Raw genomic sequence first — 22,522 nt, forward strand, 5'->3', positions numbered from 1 at the left:
AATTCCTTGAACCACAAAAAAAATGTTCCATGGTTCTTGACAAAGCTGAACAATATCTTTTGTTTTATAGCATTCTCGAAGCAAGTTACCAAAACCTTGGCCAAACAGATGTGTTTTAAGGGGTGGCTTAAAAAAGGTACAGAGGGAAACATCTGATCATTTACTGAGGGAGTTGTAGAACTAGGCGTCATTGGCAGTTCAAAGGTCAAAGATTAAAATAAATTTATCAGATTACATATATGACACCCTGTACTACCTTGAGGTTTATTTTCTTGCAGGTATTCACAATAGAACAAAGAAATATAATAGAATCAATGAAAGACTACACACAAACAAAAACTGACAAACAACCAATCTGCAAAAGAAGACATACTGTAAATACAAAAAAATCATAAATAATATTGAGAACGTTTGTAGACTCCTTGAAAGTGAATCCATTGGTTATGGAATCAATTCAGAGTTGAGGTTATCCACATTGGTTCAGGAGCCTGATGTTTAAAGGGTTCTAGCTGTTCTTAATTTATTTGTTCAGTTAAAGGGGTGACAGCAAATGGAAGAACAATTAATGCTAGGGATGAAAAAGGACGTTAGAACTGGTGGAGCACACACAAACTGGTGTTTTAAGAGTTGGTGGCTAATTTAAACTAAGGCTCGGGAAAGACTATTCAATGGTTTAAAAAAGAGTGTGAATTTTAAAATCAAGCAGGAACCATTAATTGTCAGTTAGAAATTGCAATAGTGATAGATGGATGTTTCTTGGGCTGAAGTGTTTTAGTAGACTCAAGGAAGGATAGTTTGATGAAAGTTAGCCAGGCATGCATTAAGGTAATCAAATATAAACAATATCTTGTGTTGGGTGATGAGCTGAGGTAGGGTTTAGTACAGATCAGGATCAAGTCCATCATTCCATGAGGTTTGTGTGGACCATGATATGAAATTAAACAAAATATGTCTGGCTGGATGTAGGATCCTCGGCTGAGAGAGACTATTGCACAGAAACAGGCCCTTTGGCAGACCTGTTTTTCCACCGAGTCTGATCTACTGCACCTGGACCCCAGCCCTCCATATCCCCCCAATTCATGTACAGTACTGTGCAAAAGTCTTAGAGTGCTCAGACATGTGGAGTAAATATAGGATTAGTGTAAATCAGGGATTCCAATCTTTTCATTAATGCCATGGACCAATACCATTAAGCAAGGTGTCTGTGGAGCCCAGGTTGGGATGTCCTGGTGTAAATGGTTAGTCACAATCCCAAATGTCTGGAGGGGCAAGTTTCTCTGCTGTATCTCTCCACGTTCTTATCAGATTCCTTCCTCTCCAACCTTTTTATCTTTCCTACCCACCTGGCTTCATCTATGATCTTTTAGCTAATCTCTTTCCCCTACCTCTACCTTTTTATTCTGGCATCTTACCCCATCCTCTCCAGTCCCGAAGAAGGGTTTTGTCCTGAAGCGTTAACTGTTTATTCATTCCATAGATGTTGCCTGACCTATTGAGTTCCTGCAACATTTGGAGATGCTGCTTTGGATTTCCAGCATCTCCAGAATATTATGTTTATGTGTCTTTCTGTGACTTTCTCTGACATGAGATTTATGTCAGATTAGTACAAATGAATGGTTGATGGTCTTCATGTATGGTTGAATGATAATTAAATTTGAACTTCAAGCTGTACAAACCCATGAGCCATTTGATTAAGTCCTCTTGTTCCAGTGTCTCAGACTTCTATTGATACAGTGGAATGAATAGTTTGCAAGTTAAAAGCCGGATAGACTGGGAACTGTAGTACGCTGAACCAGGTAATGAAGGCTGTCAATGGCTGACTTTATGTTATTTAGAGAGGGGGATCCAATGGCAAACTTTCACACCAACTGTGGAAAGATCAGAGGTTGTTAGGAAAGGGTGTGGGGAGTTCTAATAATATGGAGTCATGAAAGGGGTTTTGGAGAAAGAAAAGGGAATGAGTTTTAATTTGACACTCGATGTGTGAGAGGACTGGAGATGAAGGATTGGAAGTTGAGCAGATTGGCGAAGTGATCAGAGTTTTTGATCTGTGCTTCAAGGGATCAGAACCTTGCTCATTTGAATGGTCACAATGATTGGGCAGTTGAAGCTTCCAGGATTCAGCATGGTGTGATAGTGTGGCTGCCAGAATATGACAACAATGTCTAAATGAAGTGCCAACTGGATGGATCATAACGATGAGCCCTACCATTTTGGTCCAATTCTGTACTATGAAAATATAGTTATCCTGAGTGTGACCAATGCCAGGGACTCCCAATTATCATGGGCTTAGTCTACTTCCCCTGGGGAATGACAAGTGATACCACACATCCAACATTAAACTTGCATGAAAGCAAAGGGAAAAATGGGAAATGCCAGGGTGAATTTTAGGAATGATGCAAAATGATCTTCAAATGGCTGCACTTGCATTTCACACTGAGAAGTGGGCATTTTCAAAATATTGTACTGAAATAAATTGTGATCTGTGGTCTAATTTCTGGGCTGCAGCTCTAATACTACACTGATGATCCCAACAACCTCTGCACGCACCTTAAAAGATTCAAAGTACATTTATTATCAAAGTATGTATAGAGAATACAACTCTGAGATTTGTCCTCCCGCAGGCAGTCATAAAAGAAAATATCCATCACCCAATGCGCAAAAAAAGAACAAATTGCACAAACAGCAAAATGCGAGCAAACAACACATTGAATATCAAACATCAAACCAGAAGTCCAGTTGTATTCAGTTCAGTTTAGTTCAGTTCAGCGCTGCGCCACCAGCCCAACACGGGGCACAGGCGATCCTTCACCAAAGTGCCCCAGTCCGCATTGATTGCCCGATCAAACTGCTAAAAACTGCAAAAAATGTAATTAGAATCAAGGAACACATGTGACATGAACCTCGAGTCCCACAGCCTCACCGATCAATCCTTGCAACGTGGATCCCAAGATTCTTGCACTTTCCTCTGACAGCAGCTGGTGAGAGGGAGAGGAAGACTAGTCAAATGCAGGCTGACGGTGCCAAGCACCCGCCTCTCCTCTGTTCTCACCTCATTGATTTTAACCTTGCTTGATGCCTCAATCGGAGAGAAACATTGGAGTTGATCATGGGCTCGGGCATGAATCACAGACTGCAATCACACGCAGCTTGGTAGTAGACTCTTATTTAAGAGAAGTAAAGGTAGAGGCTTTTTGAACTGTCTGCCGGACGTTGCTGTTGGTCGCGTTGTTCACTAGCTGGTTCATGATAATGGAAGTCAATCAAACTGCAATTGTTATGAATTAATGAAATCAATATAGATATTTAATCAGTTAAAGACTGCAGTGGTAAACTATTGATCTGAGGGTTAAAAGCTGACTGAGAAAGTGTTACACTGCTAACAGAAAATTGGATTATTTGACAGGCTGAAGGTTATTGAAACAGAGAATGAATTCAAGCCTTGTATAGGATGAAAATGGCATTAATACCGGATGGGTTTCAGTTGATATATTTTTCTCATTAGTACGCAGGATATTTTGTGTTGGCAATAGTCTTGGAATCTTAATGCCACCAGATGGAACACACTATGGACTTTGGTTTGTGGCAATCAAAGATTTAATCAATGGAAAGCCTGGATGCCTTCATTGCAATTACAATGCTGGAGAAGTCCGCATTGAACCATCTCTGCTGCAGCTTTCTTGTATGCCATCATGCACTCAATATCTAATCATGTGGCAGCAACCCAATGCATAAAAGCATGCAGAAATGAACAAGAGGTTTGCTTGTTGTTCAGCCCAAACTTCAGAATGGGGAAGGATTGTGATCTAAGTAACTTTGACCATGAAATGATTGTTGGTGCTAGATGGGGTGGTTTGAGTATCTCAGAAACTGCTGATCACCTGTAACTTGCATGCACAATAGCCTCTGGAGCTTACAGGGAATGGTGCAAAATGCCAAACAAAATCCAGTGATCTGTGGTTTTCTGAGCAAAGCTATCTTGTTAACGAGAGAGGTTAGAGGAGAATTGCCAGAATAATTCAAGCTGACAGTAATGCACCAGTAATCCAAATAACCATGTGTAACAACAGTGGTGTGCAGAAAAGAATCTCTGAATGCACAACATGCCAAACCTACAGCAGCAGTAGATCACACTGGGCTCCACTCCTATGCCGAATAAAGTGGCCACTGAGTGCACTTGGGACAGTATGAGTTAATTCAAAAGAGAGCACATTACTCTGTTTCTTTTAATTAATTTATTCTGTAGGCTACATGCGGGCATCACTGGAAAAGCCAGGATTTATTTCCCATTTCTTAATGTTCTTGAGGGTTGGTAACAGCAGCTGTCATTGAATAATGCAGCATGAGAAGCGTTCAGACCAATGCATCCATGTTGCACCTGTCCATACTAATCCTGTTTACAAAACATTAAGCATAGAGCCTTCCATACCCCTTAGTCTTCAATCATTTTTGCATCGACATCCAGCACAGTTGTAACAAAGCTATACTCACTAATCATTTCATGGGATCTCCATGTTTTAATCCAGATGCTTTTTGGTAACAGCTCAGCACCAGCAACATGAGCATATAATCTAGGCCAGCACATCTGTGCAGTGCTAAATGAGTGTTACATCTCAGAAGGAGCCACTTTTTGGAGGAGACGTTAAACTGAAACCTTGTCTATCCTTGCAGTGGTATGGAAGGAGGGGTGGGCTGGTCTGAGTTGGTAGGTAGGAGGAGATTAAAAACAACCTATTTGGCAAAGAGCAAGTGATTTCTTCTGGGCATCCTGGTGAATGTTTTGCTGCAAACTCTGGAACTAAAATTGATTATTGAAACACGTATCCCACTTTTTTTGTGGGATCTTGTCATAATTCATTGTAGCACTCAGAATGGTCTGAAAGATTTAAAACTGTGCTGAGACTTGATGGTACATGAACCTCCTTGTAAATGTTTTTCCTTCTTTCCACAACATACTGGGCACCTTCGCCTCCAATTTCTTTATTACATTTGCAAATAATTGTCACCTGGCTGGCATTGTCTATACCTAACAGCTGAGCAACAAGATGGAGGTGATAACTGATACCTTCAATGATTTGGACTCCCATTCCTCCTGCAAGGAGTTTGAAGACTAGTGATATGTTTAGCACCAAGCTGCATTTGGGTTACCTTTAGGCTGATGACCCAAGCTGAGTGCCAACTCTCTCTTCAAAACAGACTATGGACCATTATACAAAAAGAAAATGTACAAAGTAGAATGGTAATACCAGCTTGCAAACCCAGTGTGGCATTTTCTACATCGGTATGACCCAACATAGTTTGGAGGCCCACTTAGTTGAGCACCTTCCTCTGTCTGTAACAAGCAGGAATTCTGGTAGACAACTATTTTAATTACACCTTCCATTCCCATTCAGTCATCAATGCATGGCCTCCTCTATAACCACGACGAGCCACTCTCAGGTTGAAAGAGTAATAACTCAACTTCCATCTGGGTAGCCTCCAACCTGACAGCATGAAACTTAATTACTCTAGCTTCTGAAAGTTTCTCTCCCTACCCCATTATTCCATTCCCCTTTCTGGCACACTTCTTACTCCTTCTCCTCATCAGCCTAACACCTCCCTCTAGTATGACTTCTCCTTCCCTCACCCAGATAGTCTATTCTCATCTCCTATCAGATTCCTTCTTCTCCAACTCTTTACCTTTTCCACTTATCACCTCCCAATTCTCACTACATCCCCCTTCCCTTGACAATGGACCTTCTCCATTTATCACCTCCTCCCCTCACCCCCACCACCACTTTATTCTGGCTTCTCCCTTCCTTTCCAGTCCTGATGAAGGTCTTGGCCCAAAACATCGAACGTTTATTCCTTTACAAGGACGTTGCCTGGATTAGGGAGTACGACTTATGAGAATAGATTGAGTGAACTCAGCTTATTCTCCTTGGATTGATGGAGGATGAGAGGTGACCTGATAGAGTGTACAAGATAATGAGAGGCATTGATCCTGTGGATAGTCAGAGGCTTCTTCCCAGGGCTGAAATGGCTAGCATGAGAGGGCATAGTTTTAAGGTGCTTGGAAGCAGGTATAGAGGAGATGTCAAGGGTGAGTTTTTACACTGAGAGTGGTGAGTGTGGAATGCGCTGCCAGTGGCAGTGGTGGAGGCAGATACAATAGGGTCTTTTAAGAGACTTTTGGAAAGGTACATGGAGCTTAGAAAAAATAGAGGGCTATGGGGAAGCCTAGACATTTCTAAGGTAGGGATATGTTCGGCACAGCTTTGTGGGCTGAAGGGCCTGTATTGTGCTGTAGGTTTTCTATGTTTCTATGTTTCCACAGATGCTGCCTGTACTACTGAGTTCATCCAGCATTTTTTGTGTATTACTCTGGATTTTCAGCATCTGCAGTATCTCTTGTGATGCTAATAAACTGCAGATGTGTGAAATCTGAAGTAGCACAAGAAGTGTTGGAAATACTTTTCAGGTCAGCAAGATGATTTTTTTTCGATTTCAATCTGTTGGGTGCCATAGTAGAATCACATTTAGTGCAACGCTATTACAGCTCAGTTCGTGGGTGTTTAGAGTTCAATTCCAGCATCTTCTGCAGGGAGTTTTTATGTCCTCCCCATGAACATGTGGATTTCCTCAGGATGCTCCGGTTTCATCACGCAGTCCAAAGACGTGCCAGTTAGGAGGTTATTAGGCTAGGGTTAAATAGGTGGGTTACTGGATGCAGCAGCTCATTAGTCCTGGAGGGCCTGCTTCAATCTGTATCTCTAGATAAAAATAAAATAAATAAAGATTTCATGGAGCACATCAGCCTGGAAACTAAGAAGCAACTTCCTTTCCTTTGAATTCTTTCCTATAGTCTTTTACTTTTGTTTCAACAGACAAAGATTCAGTTTAAAAGATCTTTCAAAAGTTAACAACTCCTCTGACAGTTCAGCACTCCTCCACTACTGCATAAGAGATCATCTGGTTAGACACAAGCAATGTACATTATTGAGATCTGATTATCGTATCAGTTGTGGGCTGAAGTGAGTTTAGTGACAATGACCTTTCAAATTCCAAATTACATTGAATAATGGAATTGTATGCCACAGGTAAAGCCCTTTTAGCCCTTCAATTATACGCCTGCTCCTAATAAAGATAACCCATTGTTTCTTCTACTCTTAGAACCCTGAAAAGAATAGTTTGAATTTATTTTGAAATCCCTCACTGATTCTGTTTCCAACATCCCGACAATCTGCAATCCAGATAATAGTTACTCTCAGAATACATAAGAATAAAATATTTGAAAGGACAAGGGATTGAGAGTTATGGGGAAATGGCAAAGAAGGGTCATTGAGGCCAGCACAGATCAGCCACGATCATGTTGAATGGTAAAGGAGGTTGGACATTCTGAGCAACCAACTCCTGCTCCTTTGTTTTTGTGTTCTGAAGGAAAGAAATGTCGGAGCAGAATAGGTTACCTGATCAATTCCCAAACTTCCTAATCTTGCACAAATATACCTACCCCTTCTTGAAATGCCCCCAAAGATTTAGCCTTCACTGAGGCAGTATATTCCAGAGGTTTACCATACTTGGTGTGAAGAAGTTCTGACAGACTGTTGGTTTTGAATAATTGCCCTCTTACCTTGTATCAGGGTTCCATTGTTTGAGACTCACACACATGTGGAAATATCTCAGCAGCTTGCTCTGATGCCCCTTTGGACTGGTACGCAGATGGAGGGAGATGGGCCAAATGGGACCAGATCAATTGATCATCTTGGTCTTCTTTGGTCAAGTTGAGCTAAAGTGCATGTTTTCATCCTGTGTTGCTCTAGGTTCTTAAGGTTATATACGATTCAATAAAAATAGCCCAAATTCTTATAAATTCCAAATAGTACAAATCTAAAATCTTCACCTCCTCAGTAAAAAAAAACTTTTCTTTGCTGCATTCTCCCTGTATCTTGTTACTGAAAATGGTCATCTCATCTGAAAATGTCCCCTGTTTCTTTAATTATTCACTATTTGGGTCAGTTTTCCTTTATTTGCCCTGTCTAAACATGCTATGACCTGGCACTTCTCTATCAGACCTTCTCTCGGCCTCCTTTGCTTCAAGGAGAACAATCACAGCATAAAGGTTTCATTTCTAACCTTAAGTAGTTTGCACTGATAGTGTTCAAATGTCTGTCCAGCAGGCATAGATGGCAGGTTGTCAAATGGGAATGGTATTGCTGATGTTTACAACTAAATGTAGAAAACTTGCCCAGAACAAAATAAAAGCCAAACTGATTAAAACTTCTAGTTTCTTCAAACTACACAATATTAAATAAGCACTTGGCATTGCCTGAAACATTTTTCTTCCATTGTGCCTGTAATGAGTTGTCACACTGAATGTTTAGCCTTTGCAAACAAGTAGTTTGTGTTAAGAATAAAGAATTATTCATCCAGTTGAATGACATGTAGGGTTGTAGGATAGCTTCAAGGAAAAAAACCTGAAAGGTTGTGAATATAAAAATGTTGCAAGCTCTTGTTAGGCCACATCTGGAGTACTGCATACTGTTCTGGTCGCCCCATTATGGGAAGGATTCTGGGGCTTTGGAGAGGGTGCAGGAGAAGTTAACGAGGATATTGCCTAAATCAGAAGCCATGTGCTAATAATAAGACATTGAACAAACGAGTTGTTTTCTATGGAGTGGGGGAGGCCAGGAGGAGATCTGACAGGGGTTTATAAGATAATGACAGTCATAGATAGAGTGGACAGACAATATCTTTTTCCAAGGGTTGAAATGCTTTGCACCAGAGGACAAGCTTCTAAGGTGAGTGGGGCTTAGTTTCAAAGCAGATGTGAGGGGCACGTCTTTACACGGAGCAGTGGGTGCCTGGAATGTGCTACCTGGGATGGTCGTAGAGGCAGAAACATCAGAAGGTTTTAAGAAACATGTAGTCAGGCTTCTGAAACTGAGGAAAGTGGAAGAATATGAACATTATGTAGGCAGAAGAGATTAGTTTAGTTAGCCATTTGATTACAAATTTAATGGACTTGGCACAAAATTGTGGGCTGAATGGCCTGTTCTTCTGCTGTATGTTCTATGATAAGAAAGAAGTCATCAGACAGTCCTCTTGGGTGTAAAATGTAATAAGTTGAGTATTAGCAGACCAAGGCATTTGTTCTGAAAAACAATCTATATTATAATTAATAACAAACACATAACATTGAGGATTGCGAAGACCCAGTTTATTTTGGTGTGTAAGTGCTTCCTTTGTCCACACTACATTGATGATTTACATCTTAACTTTCTAAATCTCTGATTTGTGAGTTATAACTTCATTTGCTTTAACACAATTTTGTATCCATGAATTTTAGAGAACTTAAAAATCATGAAAGATGTGTCCAGGCACCTTGATAAAAGTAGCTAGCTTATGAATTAATAAAGCTATTTCTGTACTTGAATGTTTTGTCTGTCATTTAAAATCCTGAATCATCAATTTACTTTTGATAAGGGACGACCCATCAAGTCTACGCTGGCTCCTAACAAGAAATTCCCATCAGTTTTCTACCCTCGCTTTTTCACTGCAGCTCAAGGCTCTATCCAGTTCCCTTTCAAAACCACCAACTAATTCTGTTTTCATCATCTTTATGTACAGTGAATTCCAGACATAACTACACTATCAACAGAAACAAGTTAGCTCAGGCACTTTTGGATCATTCGGCCAACAATGTGTGCCTCTTGCTACATGCACCAATGGCCCTTTCAAATAACATTCCCCTACTTATTGAAAAAAGTTGTACAGAACTCTTAAATTGCCACTCAATGCTCGGCTCTGAGGAAAATAACCTCAACCTCTTGAGTCTAACCTTTATAGCTAAACTGGAAAAAAAAATAGAACTGTGAGTTCTGGAATCTGAGAAAAATCAGAAATAATGTGGAGGGTCACTGATTGGAAACGTTGACTGGTTTCTCTTTTCACAGATGCTACTTCACCAGCTTAGTTCTTCAGCATTTTTCTCTTGTTCTGCAATTCTTTTTCCTTGGAAACATTATGGTATATGTGCAGCCTCTTGAGGTCTTTCATATCCCTCTCAAAATGTGATGGACAAAATTAGATACAATACTCTAGTTATTGAAATTGATTACAGAAAGAGAAATAAAGAGATAGAAAGGAAGAATAGAACTAAAGGTATGTAAAAACAGATCAGAGTATAAAAAGCATGCTAATGTTGTTTTAATTGAACAACAAAATTTTCAAAGGTTCAATTCTACAACTCATGTTGTCAGTGTTAGTTATTAATTTATTATTATTAGTGTCTTTTCATAATTGTACAATTTATCAGTGTTTGTTTTAATTTTTTTTCATTGATTCTGTTGGATTTCTTTGTTCTATTGTGAATCATCATCATCAAGTGCCATGCCCAGTTAAAGCCTTGACTGCCATGGCCCACATGCTCCTGTTTTGGGTACTGTGAATACCTGCAAGAAAATGAACCCCACTGCAGTAAGGACTCAGGTGACATAACATACTTTGATAATAAATTTACTTTCATCTTTAATTCCACTGCTAAAAAAAGGGTGACATATTGCAAGATTAAAACATGGCTGAGTATTTAATTAACTCTGTCTGGCAACTTCGCTTCAATACATGTCATGATTTAGCAGTGTTAAAAGGCAGGGAATAGGGAACCAGAAAGTGAGATGCTGCTCTTATGAAGATATCAACAGCGCAGGATACATCCGTCGTCATTTTCATGAGTAATGTTCACAGTCACAAATATATCTGCACCTAATGGTGCAATGGTGTTGAAATTTAAATTGTATTGGCCTCTTCATTACTTTGACAGCAATTTTTGATTAGCCAACCTGCACATAATTTCCTTACATTTCTTTAACTCTCTTGATGATGCTGGCAACAAACATAAAACCAGTGATAGACCGATATTTAACCCCCCCTGTTGCTTGTGAGTGTATTTCAATTTAATATATTTTATTTTTATTGCTTCCTCTCCCATCAGACTCAGGTGGGTTCTTAGCAGCGTGAGTGTTCCCTGTTGTTTTCTCACAGCAATTTACTTTTCTCTTTAAGTTGAAACACCGTTCCACAGTTGATGCTTGTCCAGATAACCATCTCTCTCTGCTATTGTGTTGTGCATTTGATGGGGCTCTAACAAAAGTCATTGTTGTAGAGCAATGCACAAAATGCTGGAGGAACTCAGCAAATCAGACAGACAGCATCTACAGTCAACATTTAGGGATTCCCCTCCATAGATGCTGTCTGACCTGCTGAGTTCCTTCAGCATTTTGTATTTTGGTCTGGACGTCCAACGCCTGCAGAATAGCTTGCGCTTGTTTTTGCTATAGATGTATCTTTTCTGGGGGTAATTAGATAGTCAGCTGGGTTAGTTTGCACCTAACCATCCTGTTACTATCCACCAACAATCAACAGAACACTCAAGAAGGAAATCAGGAGGTCTAAAACAAGACATGAGGTTACTCTGGGAGACAAGGTCAAGGAGAGAGCCAACTGCTCCTACAGATATACTAAAAGTAGAAGGAGAGCACAGGACAAAATTGGTCCACTAAAAGATCACCATGGTCATCCATGTATGGAGCCAAAATAGGTGAGAGAGATTTTAAATGGATTTTTGCATCTGCATTTACTTGGGAGATGGACACAGAGTCTACAGAACTGAGGCAAAAAATTAACGAGGTCATGGACTGCATCTAGATTCCAGATGAACAGGTCCTTTCTGTCAAGGCAAATTAGGTTCCTCTTGTATCTTGTGGGAGTCTCATGCAGAAATGGTATTGACGCTGGCAGAAGTATTTAAAACATCCTAGCAATGGTTGAGGTGCTGGAGGATGAGTGGATAGCTAATGTTGTTTTGTTGTGAAAGAAATCTCTAAATATAAGCTGGGAAAATTATAAACCAGTGAGCCTGACATCAGTAGAGGGCAAGTTAATGGAAGGTATTCTGAGGGGCAGGATATTTAAGTATTTAGATGGACAGGGCATGATTAAGGATGGTTAACGTGATGATAACAAAGCAATGGACATTTTCCACCTGGACTTTAGTAAGGCTTTTGACAATGTCACACGTGGCTGGTCCATAAGGTTTAGTCGCTTGGCATTCAGCATGAAGTACTAATTTGGATTTAATATTGTCTTAGTGAGAGAAGCCAGATAATGGCAGTGGATGGTTGCTTCTCTGACTGGAAGAGGGATCGGTACTATGCCTGTTGTTGTTTGTCATCTGTATTAATGATTTGGGCAATAATGTGGCAAACTGGATCAGCAAATTTATCAGAAACATCATTATGGGGGCATAGTGACCAGTGGGGAAGGCGATCAATCTTGCAGCAAGATCCAGATCAGCTGAAATGGCAGACAGAATTTAATGCAGACAATTGTGAGGTGTATTTGGGATCTTGAACAGGGTATGGTAGGGCTCTGAGGAATGCAGCAGAACAAAGAGATCTGGGAATACAAGTATGGATAGAGATTCATAATTCTTTGAAAGTGGTGGAGAATGAGGGTTGATTTGAAGAGGTATACAGAATTATGGGGTGTATAGATTGGGTAGATTTTTTTTCCCCAGAGGCTGGGTGAGATGAGAATTAAAGATTGTCTAATTGTGTAAGGTGTGGGAAACAAGTAAGGAAGTTAAAGACAATTAAAGAGGTGGAAGTACTGGCGCTTTTAAGAAATTTGAAAGTGGATAAATCTCCGTGTCCTGACAGGATATTCTCCAGGACCTTGAGGGAAGTTTGTGTAGAAATAGCAGGAGCTCTGATGGAGATCTTTAAGATGTCATTAGAAATGGGGATTGTGCCGGAGGATTGTAGTATTGCTCATGTGGTTCCATTGTTTAAAAAGGGTTCTAGAAGTATGCCTAGCAATTATAGACCTGTCAGTTTGACATCAGTGGTGGGTAAATCAATGGAAAGTATTCTTAGAGATAGTATTAATAATTATCTGGATTAGGAGTAGCCAGCATGGAAGGTCATGTTTGACAAACCTTATTGAATTTTTTGAAGAAGTTACGAGGAATGTTGACGAGGGTAAGGCAGTGGATGTAGTCTATATGGACTTCAGCAAAGCCTTTGACAAAGTTCCACATGGAAGGTTAGTTAAGAAGGTTCAGTTGTTAGGTATTAATGCTGGAGTAATAAAATGGATTCAACAGTGGCTAGATGGGAGATGCCAGAGAGTAGTGGTGGATAATTGTTTATTGGGATGGAGGCCGGTGACTAGCGGGGTGCCTCAGGGATCTGTTTTGGGCCCAATGTTGTTTGTAATATACATAAATGATCTGGATGATGGGGTGGTAAATTGGATTAGTAAGTATGCCGATGATACTAAGGTAGGAGGTGTTGTGGATAATGAGGTGGGTTTTCAAAGCTTGCAGGGAGATTTATGCCGGTTAGAAGAATGGGCTGAATGTTGGCAGATGGAGTTTAATGCTGAGAAGTGTGAGGTTCTACATTTTGGCAGGAATAATCCAACTAGAACATACAGGGTAAATGGTAGGGCATTGAGGAATGCAGTGGAACAGCGAGATCTAGGAATAACAGTGCATAGTTCCCTGAAGATGGAGTCTCATATAGATAGGGTGGTGAAGAAGGCTTTTGGAACGCTGGCCTTTATAAATCAAAGCATTGAGTACAGAAGTTAGGATGTAATGTTAAAATTGTACAAGGCATTGGTAAGTTCAAATTTGGAATATTGTGTACAGTTCTGGTCACCAAATTATAGGAAAGATATCAATAAATTAGAGAAAGTGCAGAGACGATTTACTAGGATGTTACCTGGGTTTCAGCACTTAAGTTACAGAGAAAGGTTGAACAAGTTAGGTCTCTATTCATTGGAGCATAGAAGGTTGAGGGGGGATTTGATCGAGGTATTTAAAATTTTGAGAGGGATAGATAGAGTTGACGTGAATAGGCTGTTTCCATTGAGAGTAGGGGAGATTCAAACGAGAGGACATGATTTGAGAGTTAGGGGGCAGAAGTTTAAGGGAAACACGAGGGGGTATTTCTTTACTCAGAGAGTGATAGCTGTGTGGAATGAGCTTCCTGTAGAAGTAGTAGAGGCCAGTTCAGTTGTGTCATTTAAGGTAAAATTGGATAGGTATATGGACAGGAAAGGAGTGGAGGGTTATGGGCTGAGTGCGGGTAGGTGGGACTAGGTGAGATTAAGAGTTCAGCACGGACTAGGAGGGCCGAGATGGCCTGTTTCCGTGCTGTGATTGTTATATGGTTATATTATGTGTAAGAGTGAAAGGTGAAATATTTAAGGGGACCTGACAGGGAACATCTTCATTCAGAGTGTGATGAAAGTTTGGAACAAGCTGCCAGCAGATGTGGTGGATGTGAGTTTGATTACAAAAAAATTAAGAAAAGTTTGGATAAGTACACGGTTGGGAGGTGTATGGAGGGCTATGGTCCAGGTATGGGTCTATGGGTCAAGGCAGCATTACAGTACGGTACGGACTGAATGATCCGAAGTGGATGTTTCTATGTTGTAATACTCTATGACTCTATTAAAATCTAACCGCTGGAAGCTTCCAGAAAAAGATAAATTCATTCCGATTGACTCAGTTCACCAAGGCAAAGCTTCACCTGTTCTCATAGATATTATTTCCACTCAGGTTTGAACAATATATTTCCCTCTCCACATGCTTGTATACCAGTGATGAATTTGGCCCCAATTCAGTAAATTCAATAACAAATGTTTTGGGTAGATGCTGAAACCCAGTGTGGTGCCCATCACTGTTATGCCTACTGTTTTGTCAATGATAAGATGGAAGATGAATAATCTAATAAGGTCCAGTGCAGAGCAATAAAATCAATATCTCTCGCTGTGATGTTACTCAAATCAAAGTCTAGGGTATCCACTTGTTTAATAGTGGATTTCTTTAAGCACAACAACTTAAACAAATGACTTGCCAAGTTCAAATTGGTGGAACAGAGAAATATTGAAGCACTTTTTAAATTTGGAAGTGAGGTTAACAGCAGGAAGGATAATTATGGAGTTCAGGGGGACATGGACATGCTGGCAGAAAAGCAGATTAGAGAGAAAGGCAAAGGACTGTACTGTGGCAGGAAGAATAAGGAACAGGAAAATAAAATATGAGATTCTTAAAGAGGGACAGGAACCAAGAGACCCTGAGCAGATCAGGCAGTGTCCACAGAAGCAGGAAGAGTAAATGTTTCAAGGTCAAACTTAGAAGTTCTTTGACTTGAAAAATAAACTTGTTTACAGATTCTGTCTAGCCTGCTGAATAGGTTCAGCTTCAATTCCAGATCTCTAGCATCTGAAGTTTGTTTTTGATTTGGTTTTAAGTAATTGAATAGAACCCCAGACTTTATAATAGAAACATGAAGTGCAAAAGGAAAGAAGTCATGATGAATCGTTATACAACTCTGGTTAGAGCTGGATTACCGTCTCTACTTCTAGGCACTGCACTTTTGGAAGGTCGTGCAGAAAAGAGTTCAGACTTACAAAGAAGATTCTTGGATGAAGGGATATAGGTAGATGGACAGACGGAGAATCTTGGATTCTTCACCTTGACACCAGACAACAAAGTATAAAGCTGATTGAACAAACAACAAAAAGGACATGATAATTTTTTATGCAGTGGTTCAAGTCTGAAATGCATTACTAAGGTGGGGTTAGGATAAGAACACAGCATGGTAATCAGAAGGAACAGAATAAGTGTGTGAAGGGATAAAAACAATGGGGAAGGGGGGAGGTCAGAATAGACGGCTGGTTCTTGCAAAGAATGAATGATCTTCTATCTAGTGTATTGGAATATTTTACTGAGACTATAATTTCCTCAGTTGTACAAATCTCCTTCATTGGAACCTATTTTAAAATCAAACTCTGGTTATGTCTTATTGTTAGAAATCATTTTAATGCATGCCTTGCTAAAACACACTGAACAACTAAATTCCCTTGCTCCTGTGCCTATTTTATGAAGATGTAACTATAAGTTGATTCATTATTATTGGTTTATTATTGTCACAGGCACTGAAGGCTAATGAGAAGCTTTGTTTTGCATGCCATACATACAGATTGTTTCATCACAAACAAGAGCAGTTCTAATGAAGAATAGGATTACAGTTACAGAGGAAGCGCACTGAAGACAGATAAGAGGATGCAAAACAATATGAGGCAGGCAGTGAGCTAAAGCGTCCATTTTAATTTATTAGGGGATCATTCAATAGACTTATAAATGCTGGATAGCACGCTGCACTAAGGAAAGTAAACATCAATATTACTTTACAAGTTTTACCTGCCTTTGTTTTGTTTTCCAATGAATGTGTAACTTCATTTGTGTTCTTAACCACAGTGTGGAAAGCTTTTCCTGAGTTCACTTCAGTTGTTTACTTTTGTAGATTAATTTACTCTGACTTTTCTCATCACGTATTTTGCAATTTTCACCATTGTTCTTGCTATGTTACCCAGGATGATCAGCATTGTTTCCATAGAGATTTCTGTTTCAGTGGAATTGTATATATTTGGCTGTGTTGTGCTTAAATCAGAACAGCAGGGTCTAAAATTTTATAAAATGGTTGCATGATTGGGTCCTGATTTAACTTTTTCATGGAAGATACGTAGATATAAGTGACATCATGACCTAACTTGCTGACATTCTTATAAGTGATTTCTGCACAGTTCGCTTCCTTAATTTTGATTGCTAACAACTACTTAAGCTGCGTAGGTCCATGTTTTGGAATTATTCCAAAATGCCTGTTTCCTCATTGACCTTCAGTCTTTTCTTGCAATTGCAAGACCCCGTTGGACATTGATAATATTAGATGCTGTTTCTCTTGTTTGGTTGCGCGACAGACGGTGAGGCAGCAGTGTTGTCTCTGTTGTAGCCGGGACTAGGCATCAAGCCATAGGCTAGCCTGCTGTTGCAGTCCAGTTGAGGATATGCTGGAGGCATTGTAGCATGGCGTCTGCACTTGGTTGTGGCTGGCATCTCCTGTCAGTACTGCCCCCCATTGTTCAGTAGGTGGAATGACAGGCTGGATTCCCAAGAATTGTACCATTAATTTGTGGGGCCTGTCACTCAGGGCCAAGTCGTCAAAGTTCATTTATTATCAAAATACATATACTTTGTTAACTTTGAGATTCACCTTACAGACTGCTACAAAGAAGTCCAATAGAACCCATTAAAACAAGAGAGACCATCAAACACCCTTTGTGCAGAGACATAAAAGAACAAAAATGTGCAAGCAATAAAAGTAACAACAAATAGCATTCAGAAATAAAGTTCACAAAAGTGAGTTCACACTGTGATAGTTGCAGGTCACAGCCATAGATCAGTGCAGACATGAGTAAACCTCGTGGAGTAACGAGTTGAAGTTCAGCGCAGAGACGAGCAAACCTGGCAGAGCAGTGATTTGGTCCAGTCGTGCCCCAACACCCTGTCCTTTCAATCTGGCCCAGTGTTTAAATCATGCAGACGTTATTCTCAGACCTGGACCCTGCTGCTTCCGTATGTTCTCGGGCCAGTTCCCCGACACCTCAGTTCGGCCTGTACCTAAATTTTCCAATTCAGCTTGGTGCTTAAGTTGATCAAGCCTCAGGTCCTTCCTCACCCTCAGGTTTGGGTCCAAACCTCCTGCCTCGACTCCGCATTGCCCCATTTACCTCGCCTCAGATTTGCCGAGCAGAATTGCCTCCAAGTTTACATCAGGAATGGCCAAACATTGGCCCATTCTCCACTCTCCAGTCCGAACCCCACCACTTTGATTCAGCACGTACACACCACACCACTGCACCGTTGAGACTTCAGTTCTCACTGGAAAAATGGCCAGGTCCTGCAGGCAGTTCAGAGGTTCAACTCCAACAGGGAGGTTACAGGCTATAGTCTGCAGAGATCGTTTAGCCGAAAAAGGGTAATTAATGAACTATTTAATTACCTCCTTTGCTTTATTTGCCATCAGCAAGTAGCCGCTGAGCTTCACCAGCACCATCTTAAACTGGTCTTGGACTATTTATGTGTTTTCTTGCCAGACTATGTTTTTTTTGCTATTTTGGATGTGCTGTGTATGTTTTGCACTTTGGCACCAGAGGAATGCTGTATGGTTGAATAATAACTAAACTTGATCTGATTAGATTTAATTTGATTTAAGAGACCATTTGAGACTAATGTTTTGACCAAGTCACTGGTTATCTGACCTGATGGCTCATTCTGAGGCAAGGCATCAAATGTTGGTCCTCACTTCAGTATCTGACCCTGCCCCCCCCCACCCCCCAGCTGACAGCTTACCCTTCCACCTGCCCAATCTGGGCAAAATTCCTGAGTTATTATCACATTGGAGTGGAATTGATCAATTGTCTCACTATTTCCCTTTCTCTGGATACTTTTCAGTAATCAGAATCTTGTAATTGATTATGAACCTGGCATGTGATCAGAGTTTCTGTGGAAGAACAGTTTTGGAATAGTGATAACTTCATAAGCTTCAAGATAGTTAAAGATAAGACTGTGCCTCAGGGGAAAATTTTAATTGGTCTCTTGGTTTGCGCAATCAAACCTACTCTACTGCTAATCTGCATCAGAGCCAATAACGAAGTACACGTTTTAATCTATAAGAAGTTGTCCATCTGCACCAGATGTTGATTTTGAATTAAAGAAAGTAATACAATGTAACATTGCCATCTGACCTTGAATGCTGGTCAGTTGGTTCTACACAATTAAATCTCAAAAGGTGTCCAGGAATGAATGGTTGTTTTATTTTATACGTACTTGACAGGAGCAAGGGAATTCTTTGAAAGCCACGTATTTCAGTCACAGATGTGGTTGGACTTGATAACTGTTTCTACAAATAGTTTCAAAAGCAATGGTCTTGCTGTGAATGGTTTGGCATCAATAATTCTCTCTCCCAAATTGGACAGTTTGCTGCTGTTCACAGTCACTTGCACTGTTCATGTGGTGAACAGCATGCAAATGGTAACTGAAATATGACCATGTTCATGTTCAGTTCCCTGTGGAACTCCATCTGCCAGTTAAAAAGGAACACAGGGACCTAAACAGCAGTTTCCATTTTCCTCTGATGCGTAGTTGAACTTGATAATTTACCACCACAGCTAAACTTTGTTGTTTGTTTTACTGAGAAGAATGCAAAATTTGGAATCAATGTGGCAGGTCATTTTTATTTCTCTCATTTAAGCCACCACCCTGAGTGAGACAATGACTGAGTTCTGCAATGGTATGAGAGTTCCTTTCTTCCTTAATATCCAGAAATGTATTGACCTCTGTTCTGAAAGAACGTAAAGACTGAGCTTCCATTCTGATGGAGGTATTTTGTTGTGTACAGTATATTATCCAACAGTTTTCTATTTCAGAATCAGAACCAGAATCAGGTTTATTATCACCAGCATATGTCGTGAAATTTGTTAATTTGTCTAGAAGGTGCTGAGTAATTGACAATTTGTTAGAATTCACTGGTAACCTTAACTGCATGTATTTCATGGCCACTTTATGGGGTATCTCCACGGTTCAACGTGTGCATTTAGAGATGCTCCTCTGCACACTGCTGTTGTATAACATGGTTATTTTGAGTTATCATCCTGTCAGCCCAAACCCCAGTCTAGCCATTCTCCTCTGATCTCTCTCATTAACAACACACACAAAATGCTAGAGGAGCTCGGCAGGCCAGGCAGCATCTAGAAAAAAAGCACAGTCGACATTTCAGGCCAAAACCTTTGTTCAGATTTCCAGAATCTGCAGATTTACTCTTGTCTCTCCATACAAGGTGTTTTTTAACCATAGAACTACAACTCACTGGATGTTATCTTTGTTTCCCATTCTCTGTATACTCTGGGAACTGTTGTGTGTGAAAATCCTAGGAAATCAGCAACTTCTAAGATACTCAAACCTCCTCGTCTGGCACCAATAATCATTTATATCACATTTATTTTCCATTTTGATGTTTGGTCTGAACAACAACTGAATTTCTTGACCATATCTGTATGCTTTTATGCATTGGGGTGCTGCCACATGATTGGATATTCAGATATTTGTATTAATGAACAGGTGTACCTAAAAAAGTGGCCACTGAGTGTATGCACTGAGTGAAACAAAGAAGATGCATAAGGAACTCAATGGGTCAAGCAACATGTGAGAAAGAGGTGGACAGTCAATGTTGTGGGTAGAGTCTCTTCATCTAAGTTAAAGGCTGAGAGATTTAAAATGAATGTATCACTTGGCTTGGGTTAGAGATCAGAGTTTGGAAGAAGAGTGGAAGTCTAATCAAAAGTTACAATGAAGTTAAATAACTTTACAAGCTAGATGCAATGAGGACATTTCTCCTAATTGAAGGGTCAACAAATGGTAGATGGAAATGGCATAAAACTGCACAGATCTAGGATGAGGAGAAATTTCTTCACTTGGATGTGCAAACCTTTGAAATTTTCAGCACTGGACAGCAGAGGAAGCTCAGTCATTATCTTAATTCAAAACAGACATTAGTAGATTTTTGGCCATCTTTCAAATCAAGGGAGAGTGCTGAAATGGCAAGGTAATGGCACACTACTTGACTAGTAACCCAGAGAGGGACATGTAATCAAAAGCAACACATACAGAATGCTAGAGGAACTCAGCTAGTCAGGCAGCATCTATAGAGGGGAATAAACTATCAATGTTTCAGGTTGTGAGCCTTCATCAGGACTCGCAAGATGGGTGTTTAGAGGCTGACTTGATGGAGACAGCAGAATGGATTAGAATTCATCAGGGATATTGTAAAAAATACAAACATCCATGTGGTTTCTCAATCTGACAATGATACAACTGTCATTGACTAGATTGGAGATGTTGCCAGGAAGTCTCAGAATTGCTTATCAGATGATATTGAAAGAATTAGAATTACATGAGTCCAATCTCCCATTTCAGGCATTGTTCTATTTTTAATTATATACAACAGTTATTGTCATTTCTATATTGAATTACACATTATATTCTAAATCTAAATTAACATTTGTATAAATTCAGGATTATCGTTTGCCTTTTGCTTTATGGTAGAATCTGTCCCAAATCATTTTTATGGCTTTATTTACTCTAACTTGCACTTAATAGAATAATTTATAAGTGCTTCTGGTTCTCAGTATTCAAGCACAAATTCCAATATATTTCAACAGGACTTGAGCTTTCATTCTTTCATTTCCTCACAGATTACCTGACCCAACTTCTGTGTATTAAATTGGATATGCCATCTGTTTGTCTGCCGTGTTAACCTTCATAACCTTGAATCTGTAATATTCCTAGCTGTTGGCCAGTTGCCTGATTCTTATGCTATCACCAGATTTCAATATTGCATTCCCGATGCCTTAAAAAAGTCGTCTTGATCGTTGGGAGCCCAGGATACAAAACTTCCAGGCATTTACCCCTGACTTTTCAATTCTTGTTATTGAGGATTGTATCCACAAGGAGCTGCTGGGCAATGAAATTCATCTTGTTCTGTTAGCTCTAAACAATTTGCACATAGCCTCTGTGCTGCCTTTTAAATTCTTCAGTATGTTTTATATTGCCTCCAAAATTCTCCCCATTGATTTCAGTGGAATGAATTTTGAGTCCAGAGTGGATATGAAGAACCAGCTCTATCCTGCATTTATTGCTAATGAAAAATATTAATTCCTTATCACAAACTGTCACCTGCTGATAGAATATTAGGAAAATATTGAAAGTTTCTTCTTGTCAGTGGAGAGGGATACAGAGTTAGGGCTTTTTGTCAATAAAACTTCGTCAAAATTTAAAGATATTTCCACCCCTTCAGTTCATATCTTTACACTAGCTATCTCCTCTCTGGCTTTCAGTCTAGATGAAAAGTCTTGAATCGAAACCTTGACTATCCATTTCCCTCCAAAGATGCTGCCTGACCTGCTGAGTTCATCCTGCGTTTTGTTTTGTTTTCTAAAGATTGCAAGAACTTTCCCAACAATTTTTCTATGCCTGTGAAGACTGCAAACGTTAAAAGAATTGAAGCCAGTATATACAGTTAACAGAATAAATTATATTAAAAAATCAAAATGAAACAAAATCTAATGATGTTAAAGAAGGATTAAAAGAAACTAACCCAAAATGGGGGTGGTGGTGTGGCACAGCCATTAGTGTAACGCTGATACAGGGTTCTATTTCCGCCGCTGCCGGTAAGGACATTTTGTTTTTTTCCCCAAAGATTGCGTGGGTTTCTTCCGGGATGCCCCGTTTCTCTCACATTCTGAAGTCGTACGGGTTAGTAGGTTAATTGGTCACCTTGGGTGCAGTTTGGCTCCCGCGGGCTTGCAGAGCTGTCATCGTGCTGTTTCTCGAAATGAAAATAAGTAAAATTAGCGAAAACGATATTGCTACCACCCCCTCAGCACAAAGCAGAATGTGACCAGTCCCTCTCCAGGGAAAGACAGGTCCCCAATGGAGACCGCCAAAAGGACGTTGGGACCACTATTTGCCAAGACGCTTAACAGCCAACAACTGGTTTTGGCTGTCGGCTATTGGCCGCTACAATTCGGTAGAAAGATGGAAATAAAAGGTTATTTTCAATACGGCATTTGT

General features: G+C 40.0%; 1 long non-coding RNA gene across 1 annotated transcript; it reads right to left on the reverse strand.

Annotated features, from left to right (window-relative positions):
• Positions 1-10,277: 10,277 nt before the first annotated feature.
• On the reverse strand, positions 10,278-17,980 carry LOC132396297 (uncharacterized). The gene is made up of 3 exons (XR_009512933.1): positions 17,895-17,980; positions 15,463-15,553; positions 10,278-10,433 (listed from the first exon to the last, which is right to left on the reverse strand). It is a non-coding gene; the product is annotated as an uncharacterized LOC132396297 (long non-coding RNA).
• Between the last annotated feature and the right edge of the window lie 4,542 nt (positions 17,981-22,522).

Source organism: Hypanus sabinus, chromosome 7 (genome assembly GCF_030144855.1).
Source record: "Hypanus sabinus isolate sHypSab1 chromosome 7, sHypSab1.hap1, whole genome shotgun sequence".
Lineage (NCBI taxonomy): Eukaryota > Metazoa > Chordata > Chondrichthyes > Myliobatiformes > Dasyatidae > Hypanus > Hypanus sabinus.